Source organism: Dermochelys coriacea, chromosome 1 (genome assembly GCF_009764565.3).
Source record: "Dermochelys coriacea isolate rDerCor1 chromosome 1, rDerCor1.pri.v4, whole genome shotgun sequence".
Classification (NCBI taxonomy): Eukaryota; Metazoa; Chordata; order Testudines; family Dermochelyidae; genus Dermochelys; species Dermochelys coriacea.
The window spans coordinates 226,070,612-226,089,459 of NC_050068.2; the positions used below are offsets into that span (position 1 = coordinate 226,070,612).

Consider the following 18,848-nt stretch of genomic DNA (forward strand, 5'->3'; position numbering starts at 1 on the left):
TGTTAATGAAAGGGTTTTTTAGGCTGTGCCCTTTATTATTGACACTATAGAAGTTGTTAACTACTATAAACAGCTAGCCTGAGTGTATGAAATGACTTTGCCACGTTGTCTGCTTGAAATATGTCCTGGATATATTGTACGCTTAAAGTCAGATACAAATTCTTAAAAATGTCCTGATTAATGTAAGAAAATGATTATCAGCCTTCAATACTGTATCTTGCCTGAATCATGTTCTGCTTTATTAGAACTATCCTTCATCCTCTCTTTCAATCAGCAAAATCCCATTGATTTTTTGTGGCAGGGCTCTAAGAGCCGGATAGCTGCTTGCAGAACAATAGATACATTTTTCAAATGACTTTGTTAAACTTTATCCCACATGCAAACTACATCAAAAATAAACGAAATAATTTGTAAAGCTATTGTTTTTATTACATTTTAAAATAACTTCAAAATAGTTTTATTATTTGAAACATTTCATTTATCCCCTTGCAAAATCAGAATTCTCAACATCAGAAAAGAACATCCAGTACGCAAGAGGGTTAAAATTCTGCATAATTTTTAATAGTCTTAAGAGGAAGCACTGCCTTTTTTTCAAGGGGGGGAAAAGGGGAAGATGAGAACAGCAATTTGCAGACCATTTTTTTCCTTGACAGCATTTAGCCACGCCTCACTCTGGCCCTTCCTCCAACCTCTGCTAACCTAAAAACCAGCGCCAACCTGGCAGTCAGCCTTATATTCAAAAGTAAACATTATTCTCCTGCCATTTTTCAGTGTTGTTTATCATATTCCAATCTTCCTGCCCTTTTTTCTCTCACTGTAGATTAAATCATTGCCTCTGCTCCAGTTTGTTTCACTTTGAAACTACAAGACAAAGTCATGCTTTTATCTAAAATGGCAAACTTGTAGCTGAGCTATAAGGATTTTACCTTCACACAATGAAACTGCAGACTATTCTGGAGGAAAAAAATTGACAGGCATATTTTTAAATGTTCTGCTCTCCTAATATACAGAATGATTTATTCTTATCCACATTACAGAAACAGTCTGGTTTTGGAACAATACATACATCTTTCAAAACCTGTAGCTGAAATAAGAAATCTGACTTTTGCTTGCATCTTTTTCTCTTTTTTTAATTTAACCTCAATAGGAAGCCTTAAAAAAATCTAAATAACACCAACTGAACATACTGTACTGCACCTGGCTGTTTATTATCCTTCTCCAATCACCTATCGATCCTGTCTTTCTTCCTTCCTACCTCCTCCCCACTCCCCAAATCTCCTCTAGAATAAAAGGGTCTTGAAAATATATGTATATAACTACTTGGCTATTATTATTTTTATATAGTCCCACTGTATTAAATGGGTAGATCACATACCAAAATAAAAACAGAAAGAGGGGATACTGCAATTTTAATCCTAAAAGCCATCACCTTAATTTTCTTACTGCAACAGATGCATACTGGCAAACCCTTCGCGACACTGGAGAATTGCTCCTTCCTATTAAGATCTTAAGAATGTAGACTAAACAACGGCCATGTTGTCAGGGCTTTTCTCTACCCTCCTGCCCTGTCTTTTCGGGTGAGAAATTGGCGGTATGCCAATCCTACCGTTGCCAGGCTGGTGTCAGTCAAGGGCAAAGGTTTTTGGTTTTATTTTTTAAAAGAAAGTCTCCAAAAAATCAGCAACAATCAGAATGATGTACAGATTCTCATTAATTGCAGCATAATCAGGTAGCTGGGTTTAGGGATTTTTCTTCTTCTTCTTCTTGTCGCTAAGCACTGTAAACTACAAGTAACATGGAGTGGTTTAGTCAAAACAGTCATGTGCAAGTAGCCTGGCAAACAAAAGCCTTTATTTATTTATTTAGTTCACGCACAGATAAGGAGGAGCCTTTGTGCACATAAATTTCACACACATCAGAAAGGAGATGCCATGCTGCTTTCTGCAGGCTGACACAGCTTGTCTTGAGACGCCACAGGACAGCCTGGAGGCTCATTAATAATTGTGGATGGCTTTCCATTTCCATATTTAAATTGTGAAGCAGTGTATGATTAATTAAGAAGAAAAAGGCAAAAAGGAAAGGCCTGTGCTTTCTGTTCAATCTGACTTGCCAGAAAGACTGCCTGCTTTAACTCTTTGTTTGCTACGTACATCGATGTCAAGAGAGTTTGCCAGAATCCTTTGCTGTGGTGGGCTTATGGGAAACTCAAAATGAATATTAATTATGTTATTTTCAGCAGTTAAGCAGATGTGAGAGTCCTTTTGCAAATAGCCACATACTAATGAAGAGCCTTTACTGCAGTCCATGTCTCATTAACCTTTTATTTGAAAAAACAAATTACTTACAGATTTTAGCAAGACTGTACATTACAATATTTTCAGATAGTGGTGTTAAAAGATTATTTACTATTTTATGCAAAGAGATATTGCTATTAAAATCCAGTAACATGTATAATTTAAACTCATTTGAGTGCTCTAAGACAATGAAAATATTTAATACTGGAACACTGTGACTAACTTGTGCACAGAATCTTACAGTCTCATTAAATATAAGCTATGGCAGGTAATAAACACACCATAAACAGATGTGAAAATATTTAAGAATAATTTACTAGAGTGTAAACTTCAGATTATTCTGTTTTTCCAAAAGCATATAATTACTAGATTTGACCTCTACAGATGTTTGGGGGAAAGGCTATAATTCTCAGTACCAGTCAGCCACTGAAACCGTAAGTAACATTTCATCCAAAAACATTCAAGTACTGGATTGATTCAGCACTTTGTACTGAGAGAGAAAACCAGGGAGTTCTAGTCAGCCTGCCCACACTGAGCCAGGGGAGGTAAATGAGTTCCAGAACGTTATGAGCTCCATCTCTGAGATGGTTCTACATACACTGCACCTGGGGGCAAAACTGGGGATATGCCTCCAGAATACAATTTCTTTAATACTGTCCCTACCGGAAGCTGAAAATTTCTGAATAGTAATCAGAACACATTCAGATCTGAGTATTTGGTAGCACATCCATTGAAACAGGGAGATAGAAGGGAAGGATATGGTTGAATCTTATGAGCTGTCTCATGTGGCTATTACAGCTCATCAGTGGCTGGATTTAGACTCTTGTCATGTGACTTGTGTGATTCAGTATTTTGCAGTCCTACTGGAAAAAAAACAAAAACCCTCAGTTCTCCTCACTATCTGCTCACTGTTGCTACTGTGTTAATTTCCCTGCCCATTATAAGCTCACATTTTAATCCTTTTATTTCTACAGGATTCCAGCTATTCCTGAATTTCATGCAAGTCTGAGCATTTGGGTATTCATTCAACCTTAATGTTATTGAAGTACTGTTGACCAATATATGGCACTGTGCAGCAAAAGTGAAAACTTTAATTCTTCCTGGACTGATTTCGGCTCGATGCAGAAAAGCACTTAAGCACATGCTTAAATCCATCCTTTTTCAACTCTTAAGCATGTGCTTAAGTTCCATTGACTTAAACATGTGCTTCACTTGAAGCGCGTTCCTAGGTACTTTCCTGAATCAGGGCCTTAGAAAGGAATAATACTAGTAAGACAATGATGGAGTACTAGAAAACAGACAAACCATTATGACTGTGCACTGCTTAGAAAGGGGAAAGGGATAAAGAAACAAAAATAAACAAAAATAAATTTGTTAGCCATTAAAGTCTGCCAAGATTAAGTCCTTCTATGCACATTACTTATTGGATTTACTACAAAATGCAATCTGCATATCAGGGCACTTTTGTCAAGAGTGGCTTCTGCTTCCTGAAAATCAAATCCTGTGCCAAACTGAGCAGCACTGATATAGAATACCATGCACTGAATCATACCTGATCCAAATAAGATATTTTAGTGTGGAGCAAATCCAGCAACCATGATAGCTTATGGGAGAAGAGCTAAATCACAGGTTCCAATAATTCCCTACCTGGTCACAGAGCAGGTGTACAAATTAAGAATTACAAATTAAGAATACTCAAATGACCTGATCTGAGGCCTACTGAAGTCAATGGAAAAAGAGTCCCATTAATTAAAACAGCTTTTAGATCAGGGCCAAGGAATACACTTAAGCATCATCAACATTACAATTTTTAAAATCATGTATTAACCTATAGTTAAAAACAACTAGCAACAAATGCCTGTTCCTTGTCTACACTACAGTTTACCATTGTGTCAGTTTAAACATGATTGCAAACCAAATTGGAGGCAAGCCCTTAGTGAACTGCTATGGCACTGAGTAAAATTTGACAGCCATCTGGAATTCATACTTTAACACTGTATCCTCAATTGTCTGAATGAAGACCAGAAGGCCTGATGTTCCCCATATATCTCACTCCAATTGTTCTGGAATAAACTATACCAACAGACACTTTATATAGGATTTCAGAGAGACTTTACCTTGTTACTGCAGATATAACATCATTCACAGAAGTCATGGGGCTTGTACATCCTGGAACCATTTTGCAATTAGAACTTCTCCCTCTGCTGATTCAGCACTTGCTTTTTGTCTAACCCAGCATGCCATCAGTGCTCTCATGATAGTCTTCTCCTCTGCAACTTCTGCCATCTGAAATAATCTGCCTCTCTCTTTCCACCTCTTTTCAAATCTTGCCTGAAAACACGTTCTCTCCTTTGTCTATACACCTCTTAATTTATCCCTCCCTCTTCCTTTAGAAAATGCACTACATTGAGTTGTGTTGTATTGAAATGTTCTTTGGTTCACCTCTATATTTTTTCCTCAATTTCTATTTCAGGCAGGAGGAAGGAATCCATTTTAGGAGTACACTAATAGATGTTCGCAAGCAATAAACTGACCATGACCACAGGAGAACATGAAATAAACTATAGTAGTCAGAGCACTAGAACAGGACAGTCAGCTCTACCACAAACTTACTGTGACACCTTGGGCAAATAGCTTAAACTTTCTCTGCCTTAGTTTCCTCATAATTTTCAATTATGACAGTACTTCACATGTGTGGTGTTAAAATCTGTAAAAGGCTTTGAGTTCCTGGAATGGAAAGAGAATCCAGAAACAGAATCATCATCGTCATTATTATTACAAACTATCCCTTCACTGAATGTGATTGTTACAGGGCATAGCTGGCAACAAACGGGTATTTTTTCCAGTCAGACTCAGAATCACAAGCATTCCTTTTGCACACATCTAAAGGTCCAATTAAATACGACAGAATATTTCTGGATAGGCCTCCCAGCTTCCCCTAAATGTGGTTGACTATGGATTCATTTTACCATATGTTCTTGGAGAACACGCTGAAGTATATATGTTCTGGTGCTCCACCTCCACGGGGAAAGGAGAGTTCCCTGGTGCTCTAGTACTACACTAAACATCACACTAGTTCTCGCCTTGTTTGGAGTGGGGAATATATAAAGTAGGCAGGGCATATACTGAACTATATATCGCATACCAGCCATCTTCTTTTTAGGACAAAGAAAATATTGCAAAACCCATTTGCAGAGACTGAATGCTGGTCATAATTGGCTAGGCAGATGATACATAGGGGCCACTTAAAATACAGATAAAGATTTTAAGTACCATAGAATGCAGAGCTCTGATACAAAGTCTAAAACAATAAACAAGAACAACATCTGTTCAGTAAATAGGCAATCATCAGAGGACATCAAAGTCAAACCTGGCATATATCAAGGCACCTCCAACACGGCCAATTTCACCAGATCTGAATTTGGCTCATGGTGCCTGTCTCCCTTATGTGGTAAATTCTCAACTTGGACCTTAAGGAGAGCTAGCACAAGTATGTGTACATGGGAACGGGAATCACATCCCTAGCTCATACTGTAGTGTAGACATACTCTGAAGCATTTGGTAACTGGTCAACGACAGAGATAGGATATGGGATAAACAAACAATTGTGGTCTGACCTGCCATAGCAATTTCTATGTTCACATCCAAAGTATTACTATTATATAGAAGGTTTCAGAGTAGCAGCCGTGTTAGTCTGTATTCGATGAAGTGAGCTGTAGCTCACGAAAGCTTATGCTCTAATAAATGTGTTAGTCTCTAAGGTGCCACAAGTACTCCTTTTCTTATTATATAGAAGTTACTGTTTGGGATAATCTTGTTATGCATGCTTTAGTTATATTTTACATAGAGCTACCTGGGGCAAATCAGTGAAGTCAATTCATGCCTACATGAACATCAAGAAAGTTTTCGCAAAAAGAAAAGGAGTACTTGTGGCACCTTAGAGACTAATAAATTTATTTGAGATCAGCTTTCATTTTTTTATTTATGCTCAAATAAATTTGTTAGTCTCTAACGTGCCACAAGTACTCCTTTTCTTTTTGCGGATACAGACTAACATGGCTGCTACTCTGAAGAAAGTTTTCAACATTTTCACTTATTAGAAGTGATGATAGGTGTACAATACAAAGTGCAACTTGTTGCATCCAACTAGTTTGTATTCATCCTTAATATCTGAATAAATAAATAAATAAATAAATAAAAGGTTGGCAGGCTCAAAATATGATCTACTTTTTCAATATATATATATATATACACATTTTTGCAGATTTCATGTAATTTTTATACACTATAATATTGCAAAATGAATGGCGATAAACTAAACCGGTTAAAATTAACAGAAAAGCTTGCCCTTATCACTTATGCAATTTACTAAGGGGAGTTCTAGAACAAACACTTTTTTATGACAAACTGCAGCCACATCTCCAGAAGCATTCCTCATTGTGAAGTTTTATTGTAATTGGCTCTTCTGCAACCCCTCCAGCTATTGTATTAATGCTCTTTTTTCCTTTTGAAAGTAATATCAGCTGCAGCAACCCAACACTCATAAGCCTATAATAGTAAACCAGTCAGTGCACATAGAGAAAACATCCAACACCCAAGGAAGGAGTGCAGCAGTGTGTATGCTGCCCAAGCACAATGGTAACTCCTGGTGATCTCTGGGGGCAATGCTCCTCCAAAGCACCCGTTACTACACAGACTATTTGCAAAATCTAGAAAGTTCTCTGTGGGACAGAGTGGGGCTCATTTGAAATAATTCTTTCCCCTCCCTAGATTCATACTCTTAATTTGGCAGTTTGCTTTAACTAAATGTAGGGGGCCAGTGTAAATATGCCTCTTTGAAGCATATTAACATTATAAAATCTGTTACACAGCATCACCAACTCTTGCAAGCTCCAAAAGTCATGCCAATATGCAAAAATCTCAGCTCTTACTTTTGTTTTTTAAGTTAGTGTCTAGCCTTCATGGTAATGGAGGAAAGCTTGAATACATAATCAGAGTTTACCCAAAAGGATAAAAAAAAAGAAAGGTAAATAAACAGAAACCAAAAGGCATTTAAAAGAAATGATTTTTAAGACAATTATTATTGGGGGGAGAGGGAGTTGACTCATGATTTTTTGAACGTTAAAGGTTAGATTATGTCATGTCTCAGGGGACTGGTAATGGGCTACAGAGCCTTCCATCTCTAGGTTCCCAGTCTGAATCTAGCACAAATTGACTATGATTAAAGATTTTTACATCTGATGACTGTTGAGTGGTCTGTGTGAAGTTAATCTGGTGATTTCAGTCCAGTAACTAATGGACATGTGCCCACAGCACAAAGTGAGCACCATATATGCTGTGGGAACATGACCAAGCATTTCAAAAAGATGATGGTAGCAAAAGCTATCTATTGAATGAGCTAAACCAAGGACTCATTAATGAAGCTTTGTTAACTGTATATAAAATACTTAATGTCATTGATTTTAAAAATGTATGGTGTGAAGTCGATGTGTTTTAGTAATAATATCATGTGTTGTATGTGGGGGATACAAGCGATACAAAGTAAAAGCAGCATTAAGCAATATAGAGCAAGAAAACTTGCCCTCTTATCACCACAGAAAAGTTAAATATTTAATATAAGAGAGGTGACATCAGTTGGTGCAGAGTAAGAAAATTAACAAGGGTCCAACACAGGGAAGTTAAATGTGGACCCACGGCAGCCCATATAATGTGGAAGAAGTTTGTTTTCCCTCCTCAAAAACTATTGCAAGACAATGCAAGGTCTGGAAACCCCCAGATTCATACTGCTGTTTGCAGCTGGGGGGACAATCACATGTTCAGGTGTAATGTCTTACAGACAGAGTTGCTGGCAGGTGAATTCACTCTGGGAGAACAGACTGCACTGTATAGTTCCAATGTTGGGATGCTGGGTAAAGTAAAAATTGACTACATAGTAATAACAAGATAGAGTGGCGGCTAAAATTGACCACTTCTGTCATGGACCCAGGGACTGTTATTATAATTGGCCTATGTTTTGTTTCACACTTAGATTTTCTGTGGTGATAAATGGAAAAATATATTTTGTACCAGTTTTTAAAAATGTAATTAAAATAAAAACAAAGTTAAAGTTACAAGAGGATGCTTTAAAGGCAGAGCAAATTTATATTGTGGCATTATACCCCAGTGCGCTATCCCATTGATGGTGAGCTTCCATCCCCAGGTTTGTACTTTAAGCTATTGTTTATGGTGTTCAAATGACTACAACTACTGTGGTCTTGGGAACGTGTTGCTGGGTAATAAACTTAAAAAAGGAGGGGGGACGGAATATAATGAAAATGAAACAAATGATTATGTAGAAAAGAAAAAAGGCATGGAATGTAGGGCTGGCTTGACATGAATAATTAAACATGGGGAAGGCCTCATTTCTTTGAAGACAGGGTTAGGAAGGTAACAAGAGCAGTAGGCTGAAAATGAAATGTTTGTGCTAAGATAAGTAAATAGGTCAGTAAGCTAAAAGACAGAATGTCTGAGCTAGCTAAGACTAGAGGGGGAATACCCCGGGAACCATTTACAAAGAACAAGATAACAATGGATAAGATAAATTGGGAACATAAAGATGAGGTAAAGACTAAGACGTGCATAGACAGAGCAGGCTGTATAGCGATTGGTTCCTACAAAGTTACCAAGCTAATTCCCAAAGTGTGATGCAATGTAATGTAAATGCAATGTAATGTATAAATGTATACAAAGTAAGATGTTTGCTTGTAGCTTTGGCTGTGTGGCACCCACAATACCCACCCCTACCCTTGAGTCTGATCAACTCAGAGTATGCCAAAGAAACCTGAGAGACAAGACTGAAATCAAACTCAGTTCTTTGGGAACTGAGTGGAAGAGGTCTTGGGGTGGGGGAACTCAATGTACGGGGGGGTGCCGTAACACTATTATGCCAAATTGTCATAAACTTTTCTGGTAATCTCAGCAGAAGGAAAAGAGTGAAAGAACAGGGAGAATGCAGTAATCACCCGTTTACCCCTAGAGGTGGTGTTTATGGACTGAGACACATTGTCAGGGCACCATGGGGAAGCTTATACTGCTACTGCACATGCTCTACCTGTTTTGGGTGGTCTGAGTGGGGCTGGTTCAGTTGGAGGTGTCCCAGCAGCAAATTTGGAAAGCTCATCGTGTCCCACTCAGCAGTGTGGAGGCATTGCTATTGCATCCCTGGAGGCGCAGTGAGGAGCAGCACTCTGACCTTGGACTGAAGGATGAATGTCATCTTTCCAGCATCCTTACACCATACCTATGAAGAGCCTCAGTATTTGGGCTTTGGGCAAGTGGAATGAATTGCACTGTCAGATCATACTGCAAAATTCATCTGTTTTCTTGAGCTTTTATTGAGAAGGGGAACTAATGGAGGGAAGTGAGGTGTTTAGATGTAGAGAGTTGTTATTATTTCAGGGAAATATTCTAGTAGGGATGTACTATGTTTTGTATATTTTAAAAAATTATTTATGTTTATATCGATATCTAAGTATCTATAGATCCTGGGAATCCATTCTTGATATAAATCTGAACAAACATCCATGTCAAGGTGTCATTTTTGAGAGTTTTAGAGTCACCTTTGAGAGTTTCAAATTATAACAATGCTTTAATTTAGGCACAGAAGTAAAGTTAAGAAGAGGGTAAACCCAAAATGTGAGGATAACTGAAGGAAAGGAAGTGGATGAATCGAAAACCAAAAAAGAATGTGAAGGATGATCTTGCAACAAGGGGTTACAGAGGGAATCAGGCAGCAGGCACTTGCACAAGGGACTCTTCAATCCCAAAAGATAGGTTGGGGACTATGGGAGAGTAAGAAATTGGATGAGAGGATCATGTTGCATACTGCAGGGATCTTAAATCAAGGTGTGGAGAGCTGAGTGGAGATGGGTAATAATTTTCAAACAGATTCACTATTCTTTTCAGTGGTGTGGCAGATGTTCATCTGAGAGCCAATATTCTGCCCTAGAGGTGTCAGGACACAGGCCCCAATTTTCAAACATGGCTCCATACAGTTTGCATCTACATCCATATTTATGTTCTTAAATAAAAGTGTCCTGATAAGCATGAGCAGCTCCCAATAACTTTTGCAGCTGAGGGTGCTCAGCATCTCTGAAAATCAGGCCATTTTTATTTAGGAGTCTAAAACTGGATTTAGGTGCCTACTTTTAAGCATCAGAGGGGTAGCCATATTAGTCTGTATCCACAAAAACAATGAGGAGTCCGGTGGCACCATAAAAACTACGATTTATTTGGGCATAAGCTTTCGTGGGTAAAACTCCCCCACTTCTTCAGATGAATGGAGTGAAAATTAGAGATGCAGGTATAAATATACTGACACATGAAGAGAAGGGAGTTACCTTACTAGTGGAGAACCAGTGTGTTAACAAGGCCAAGAGTGGACCACATACTGAATTGACCTTGACTGAATTGGCCTTGTTAACACTGGTTCTTGTAAGGTAACTCCCTTCTCTTCATGGGTCAGTATATTTATGCCTCCATCTGTAATTTTCACTCATGAATCTGAAGTGGGTTTTTTACCCAGGAAAGCTAACGCCCAAATAAATCTTTTATTCTTTAAGGTGCCACCAGACTCCTCATTACTTTTAAGCAGCTAGGTTTGAAAATGTTGACCAATGTTTCCTCAACAAGGTTGCAATTGCTGTCCAGTGTTGAATGCCCATAGCACAGTCCTAGAGCCTGAAAGGAACCTTGCTAAATGCAAATTTGCATAATCCTAACAGTGTGTCTAGAAGAAAGCAGTTCTGGAAATTATTTAATTTAACTATATGAAGAGCTGTTCTGATGTTCAGCAAATAATAGGTTACACTCTTTCCTACAACATTTCTTTTCTTTATTTTTACTTTTATGAAATAACTGTAAAACCTCCAAGGAAATTCACTCATGAAAAACTAAGCTCAAATTACATTCTAGGGCTCGGACACTCACAAGCCAAACAGCTGATTTAAAAAGATGAAGGAACCCAAACTAAACTGAAGTGTTGACTATTTGGCGATTCTGAAAACTTTCCAGTGAACAAAATAGCCTTTTTAAACCTACACGTGAAAGCAGCTTTTTCCCCCTTTCTCTCTGGAGCAAGCTACGTCAAGCCATTCTTGACTGGGAAGACAGGTTGATCTAATACGGGACTCTTAATGGAAATGGAGGAGGGGAAAAACCATGATCCTGCAAGACCCCTCGTTTATTTAAAAATAATTCCTAAACCAATGTGGTCAAGCATCAGCTTTAACATAGCATTTCCTGGCTTTTGCTGGTTTTTGACACAACCTCAATGTTATTGAAATATGGCATTATGTTTATAAAATTTACCTCTAACACAGGACGGCTTGAGAAGCAGTGTTTATGCATTTTGTCAGATGTCATTAGTTTTTTTACACAAGAGGACACTACAAAGCTCTCTTTCAAACTTGTTTTAGACCAGGGAGGTTATTTGTTAGCGAATTACTTTAAAATAAAATAAATAACAGATAAGGAGAGGGAAAGGTAATGAGATCAATGTTAACTCAATAGCATTTCTAACATTATTTTTACATTTAAACAAGTGGTCAAAAACATTCTGCCTACTTTTTTTTTTAATACAGCTATATCTGTCAGGAACTCATGGGCAAGCTTGTACTGGGACGGCTTGTATCCTGTTTGTTGTAAAATAAATCTGTGTTGGTCTACTCCCAATCTAAATATACTTTTGAATAAAGCTCTCACATGCAGATATAAATCTTGCAAATCAAAATCTGTTTCCAAGAGCTGTAACTTGTTGAATTTATATTTGCAAAACTAACAGGTGATGAAAAACAATACATTAAAGATTGCTTTAACTCTACCATAATACACTTCTGTCAGATCTTATTTTTAATGAATGATTTATGTCTTATTGGTTTTTCTAGTTTCACTTTTATATTTCCTCACCCACTATTTTAAGATGCATTTTTTTAAATCCAAAAAATACCTACCCAAGTCTAGTTACATGGCTAAATAAGGAAACCTCGTTAAGTGAGAATTATGGGTCTTTCATTGCCTCTTCTGAGGAAACATATTGACCAAAGGGCAACCTAACCTAGGAAGGTATTACTAAAGTTATGCTTGGAATATAAAGATTTAAAGCTGCATACATGAGGAGGTTTTTTTCCTGGAGTGCCAAAATAATAGAAGCAGCAATGGTTTTTACAGAGCTCTGCATAATAGAGTTCACAGCACACAGTTTACTCAGCACAAAGCAACACAGTATTTAGCTAAACACACTTATGGACAAAGTGTATTACAGATGCAAAACTGTGTACTCTGTCTCTAGAAAGAAGCAAAGAAATATACCCAAGCAAAGAAATATACAGCAATCTCTGATTCTTTCCAATTGGTTTTAGTAACATTAGCAACTAACAGTTAATTAATACATTTCCCCTTTTAGTAGAATCAGGGGTCTAACAATGGGTAGGCCACAGCCCAACCAATTAGCACTCAGAGCTGCCCAAATCTGAGACCGGCCTAAACCTGAATGCAGAAATCAGTGTCTCTGTAGGGTCACCAGACGTCTCAATATTAACAGGACCATCCCAATATTAGGACTTCCGTCTTATGTACACAAGTATACTACCCCTGCCCATGAAAAAAACTGTCCCAATTTTTCACACTTGCTATCTGGTCAGCCTGTGTCCACGTGGTTGTGGGCCAGGAACTCTTGGCTTGTCTGTAGAATGCCATGGTTGGCAGGAAAGAGTGGAGCAGCCCAGCCAGCCCTGTTGCTGCCTCTATTAGTGCCCTAAACTTCTCCTAGTCCTGGAAAACTTCAGCAAGAGCCAGGCCACTGCAGGTGCCGGTTAGCCTCCCCATCCCAGCTTAACCCATTCCTGCCTACAGGGCAATGGGTATTGCCTCTCTCCACTGGCCAGCCCAGCCCTTGAGCATTTTGTAGTCAAATCCCTTCTCTGCTACAATGCTTCTCTGCATTCAACTATAATATGCAATAATATAATATAAATGATTTGCTGTGACATCAGACCTTTGGTCATTGCCTATCCACCATAAGTTGGGGACTATCCACATTTCCACTCCTAGCTATGCTGTTCATTGGAATAAAGTTAATAAAAAGCTAATTATAAACTGATCTTCAGCAACCAGAATAATCCTGTATTTAAAGACAGGATTCAGATCTGCAAATCTTTATGGCAGTAGTTTCTTTTATATCAATAAGACTATTCACACGAATAATGATTATTCTTCACATAAACTTTCTGAGTTGAAAACATATAAAAAAACTAAACGTGTAGTATAGTTCTTTCGTCCCTGGTTCCATGTGTCTACATTTGAACAAATTTTTTCCTTTTTTAAAACTTTAGAAAAATAGAGTATTAATAAAAATCAGCGTTTCCCCTTCTTTTTAGATGAGAGCAAAGATAGCTGGAATTCATCTGTGAATCCAATATTAAAAAAAACCAGAACCTGTAATATATAGCCAGCAGCTATCCATTGCTTGTAGATCTGGCAGTTTCTCACAATGTCCACAATTGTGTAGCTCAAATCTTCAACCATATTTTTTTGTTGCAGGTAGCAGTCGTTCCAACTTTAGTCTCCCTCAGTTTTTGGTTTTTTTTTTTTTTTTGTGGATGTAGGCTAACACTGCCATTCAAAATTTGTTCAATTATCCCTCTGGTTCAAAAACAAGTGTTTGTGATTAAGGAATACAAGTTTACACATGTTTATAAATGCTCCCAGGTAAGAAGTTGGATGCATAGTGCAATAATGAAGAAATGAAATACATAAACAACATTTGTGCAAAAAAGAAAACATTAATATTTAGTGCAAAATACCTGTGTGTGTGTGTTATTTGAATTGTGGGCTCAACACAAAATGGCATGTTTTCAGATGTGTACCACTCAGAGACATCCATTACTTATTAAAATCACTGAGGGAGAGGAAGGTTTAACTGTGCGGCACTAGATAGCGAAGAGGATTGATACAATATATGTTACAGGTTCGAATCTGGACTGTGTTGGCAATAAATTAACTGTTATCAGCTGCTGAACATTCAGTAGTTTATTATTAACTACTATTAGCATGACAGTGATGCTTTAAGGCTCCAACTGATATTAGGGCATCACTGTGGTAGGCCCTGACCTGAAGCGTTTATACTCTAAACAGACAATGAGGATTGGAGGGGAAACAGAGACATAAAGAGGTGAAATGACTTTCCCAAGGTCATACAATATGTCAGTGGCAGAGGCAGAAATAGAACCCACATCTTTTGAGTCCCAGCACAGTGCCCTATACACTGGGCTATGCTGACTCTCAAACGCTATGAAACTGGTCATCACAGAACAGTTCTTAACCATCACACAAAAATCATGAATACAACTGGCTCCTGTGTTAGCAACCTCAGTGTAGACCTATGCCTTTGCCCCAAAGGGTGGTCCTTCAGGGTCAGAATTTTGGCACACTGGTGTGGGGCAATCAGGGAAAGCTTGCATCTACAAACTGCCGCTTCTGTGGGATAAAGAGCATCGTAAGTTTGGCTTTCATCCAGTACTATCCATTTAGCATCTTTCATTAGCAACAAATTCACTTTACAGGTTGTCATAGTTTTTCTTGTCAACCCTCTAAGAATATCTCATGTGCAAATCTGGTCAGAGCATGGGGTAAGGGCAAGACCACAAGCTGCCTTTGCATTGACACAGTAATGCCAGTACTGCTGGCATTAACCTTGTACATAGCTTTAATTTATTTTCATTATCTATCTGTACTGTGTTACTGCAGCTGTTTTGTAGTGTTATAATGCAGGAAACAGTGGCAGGCCCTATTTGATTAATGATCACCATCCCAATATAGGGATGTGCCAGTAATTGAATAAGGAGAAAGGGTTTACAAGGGTTGTTTGGCTCTGCAGTTTCAATGATTTGGGGCAGGCAGAATAAGAGAGAGAGACTAAAAGGAAAGGACAAATTAGAACATTCCTTTTAACAAAGCCTATTGCTCTGATAGCCTAAAGACATCATAAAGTGGGGATAAATTACATTTATACCTATTTCAGAGTAGAAGCCGTGTTAGTCTGTATTCGCAAAAAGAAAAGGAGTACTTGTGGCACCTTAGAGACTAACAAATTTATTTGAGCATAAGCTTTCATGAGCTACAGCTCACTTCATTGGACGTTAAGGCTCCTGCATACTGCAATGAAACAGAGTCCTAGTGCAAATGAGAATCAAGCCATAAATGCTTGTGATTTTAAAAAAAATGCAAGGGGGGAGGCGAACTGGGATAAGCAGATGTATTTCTACTAATCATCTAAGTCCGCAGTATTTGCAGAAAATACAGAGTATTTTCTTCATAATTTAAAATCAAAACTAACCATGAAAGCTTGACATATGGCACTCTGAGCATTGCTCAGGAGCCAATCTCTTTACTTTCCTGAGTAAGGTCAACTTGTGCAAACATCTAGATCTGTAATCACTGATATTTCTAATTTTGGGTTTGTATGGGGGGGACCAAAAGAAATTAAAAATGCCTCCTCCTTATCAGCCTTATTTGAGCAGTATATGTTTGTAAAAATATAAATGCAACACAAGGTGTTTTTCCTTCAAATTTCAGTACTCTGAAGTATTGAACTTTTACCATTTGTGTGTGTGACATGCAGCCACAACGTCTTTGTCATCCGACACATGTGACATCATCATCATCTCAGTGTGCCAGGAATCTTCAGTTTCTATGGAAACAATGGCATGCAGTAACAGGCTACTTAACCTGTGTCACCACTGTACTTGTACAACTAGCCTTTCATTAAGACTTTCTGGAAGCTGAAAGGAGGTAGGAACTCATTCAGAAGGCATTAGAGAGCAGTATTTTTACTTCTAGATGCAAGCAAATATCAGAAACTCAGCACAGACTCTGATGGGTAGAGCAGGAATCCTTGAGCAGATAACCCTCCAAAAGCTATTGTAATGTCCTCCATGTTAAAGAATCCTCTGAGGACAAACTCATGGTGCACCAGCAACTCTCAAATGTATGAGACAACGGCCCAGAATTTTAAAGGTATTGCTCTGCTCAGCACGGCCATGCCTAACTGATTTAGGAGTCAGAGTAGCAGCCATGTTAGTCTGTATCTGCAAAAAGAAAAGGAGGACTTGTGGCACCTTAGAGACTAAATAAATAAATAAATTTGTTAGTCTCTAAGGTGCCACAAGTCCTCTTTTTGATTTAGGAGTGTATGCCTCATTTTCAAAAGTGACTTAGGAGTCTAAGTGTCACTGAAAGTGCTTAAATGCCTAAGTCACTTTTGAAAATGACACACAGGCATTACAACTCTCTTTAAAAATCTGGGCCAATACAGCACTTCACAGAGAAAAATAATGTTATGAATCTGCAAAAACGGAATCTATCTCATGTCTATAAATACATTAGATACCAGACCACTCCAGAGTGACCACTTCTCTCCTCAGCAGGGCCACAAGATCCCTTTGGTAGTGCCTGCCACCCAGGTGGTCTTGGGGGTGGGGAGAAGGAAATTCCAAGGAGAGCTAATCCCAGAGCCAAAGAAACTCTCCAGCCAGCAGGTGCAGATACAGAAACAGCATCCATTGATACTGACACCGATGATGTCATCAGACTATTTTCTACAGCTTTTACTCTGGACATTCTCTGCCCTGTGTTGACTGGCTGTTCACTCCAATCCTCTCCCGTCTCCTCCCTCACAGTCTCTTCACTTCAGCCTCATTCTACTTGACTTTCAATGAACAAAAAAATCATGGAACTAAAATGAAATTAAATCTTCACTCTGTTCAGTCTGTCTGTATGTAATACGCTTTTTCCTTACTGTCTGTCTTTTCCAATTGGACGGTAAACTCCTCAGGGACTATCTATTTCTGCAGTGCCTAGCTCAAAGGGGCTTGCTCTTCGTTAGCCTCGATGCTCTACTGCAATACAAACAACTATATATACACCTTGACAGAGATTTTTTTGGTGTTTGCCGAAAAAAGCTATGCAAAACTCAGGCTTCTCTAACTTACACCAAGTGCTGAACTAGCCTCCGGCTGCTCTGGGATTCGAAGGTGATATACAACCATCTTTACTCCCTCCCCAGCCAGTCTGTGGCCCAGCAAAGCTTGGCCACACGCAAGCATCACAACCTAGCTTTCCAATTAATGTGCAACTTTTAAAGAGCTATCTATTTGAGAAGTAAGCACCAAGAGCTCCCAATAAACAAGTGCTCCCAGTAAATACTGTTGTGAATAAATATTTTAGAGACTCTCTGATGAGTACTCTGCCTCATACTAGGAGGAGAGTAGAAATGAAGGAAGTGGAAAAGTGTAAGTGGAAATGGAAAATGAAGTCTATCAGAGAATTTGTTCTGTATGTAGTGTAAGTAAGTCACGGTTTTAATTTGGGGGTCTTGATTTACTGATTTTCAAGCATCACATGTAGTTTCTTGGGTGCTGTATCTTTAAAATTACATATGCAAGAGTACCAAAGTATCTCATGCCTACAGAGCCCTCTCCAATCAGGGATACGCTAATGAGGCACAAAGACCCAACATAGGCCAAGTACACTCATATTGCTGATTTCTCTTAATAAAGAGTTATAGTTTAAACACACTCAGCTGAGTCTTTGGTGATCCTTCCTGAGTTCCAGTGATTAAAGCACACACACACAGTTGGAGGCCACAGCAGTTCAACCATGTCAGAGAACATGAAACCAGTTCATGGGGATTGGTATGGATTGATAACTGGTTAAAAGATAGGAAACAAAGGGTAGGTATAAATGGTCAGTTTTCAGAATGGAGAGAGGTAAATAGGAATGTCCCCCAGGGGTCTATTCTGGGACCAGTACTATTCAACATATTCATAAATAATCTGGAAAAAGGGGTAAACAGTGAGGTGGCAAAATTTGCAGATGATACAAAATTACTGAAGGTAGTTAAATCCTAGGCAGACTGCAAAAAGCTACAAAAGGGTCTCTCAAAACTGGATGACTGGGCAACAAAATGGCAGATGAAATTTAATGTTGATAAATACAAAGTAATGCACATTGGAAAGCATAATCCCAACTATACATATAAAATGATGGGGTCTAAATTAGCTGTTACCACTCAAGAAAGAGATCTTGGAGTCATTGTGAACAGTTCTCTGAAAACATCCACTCGATGTGCAGCGGCAGTCAAAAAAGCAAATAGAATGCTGGGAATAATTAAGAAAGGGATAGATAATAGGACAGAAAATATCATGTTGCCTCTATATAAATCCATGGTACGCCCAAATCTTGAATACTGTGTGCAGATGTGGTCGCACCATCTCAAAAAAGATATATTGGAATTGGAAAAGGTTCAGAAAAAGGCAACAAAAACTATTAGGGGTATGGAACGGCTTCCATGTGAGGAGAGATTAATAAGACCGGGACTTTTCAGCTTGGAAAAGAGACGGGAGATATACTTTAGGTCTAAAAAATCATGACTGGTGTAGAGAAATTAGATAAGGAAGTGTTGTTTACTACTTCTCATAACACAAGAACTAGGGACCACCAAATGAAATTAATAGGCAG

The 18,848-nt window shown here is 38.4% G+C and overlaps 1 long non-coding RNA gene across 3 annotated transcripts in view; it reads left to right on the forward strand.

The window, feature by feature from the left end:
• LOC119850162 overlaps positions 1 to 12,288 on the forward strand; it is a 35,462-nt gene extending 23,174 nt beyond the window's left edge. Inside the window, exons 5-6 of one of the 3 annotated variants that reach the window (XR_006281687.1) lie at positions 3,269 to 5,963; positions 6,091 to 9,855. This is a non-coding gene — a long non-coding RNA (uncharacterized LOC119850162). Of the gene's footprint in view, positions 1 to 3,268; positions 5,964 to 6,090; positions 9,856 to 11,246 lie in introns of those variants that run through there. The other 2 variants (XR_006281689.1, XR_006281688.1) reach the window with 2 other exon arrangements.
• The last annotated feature ends 6,560 nt before the right edge of the window (positions 12,289 to 18,848 follow it).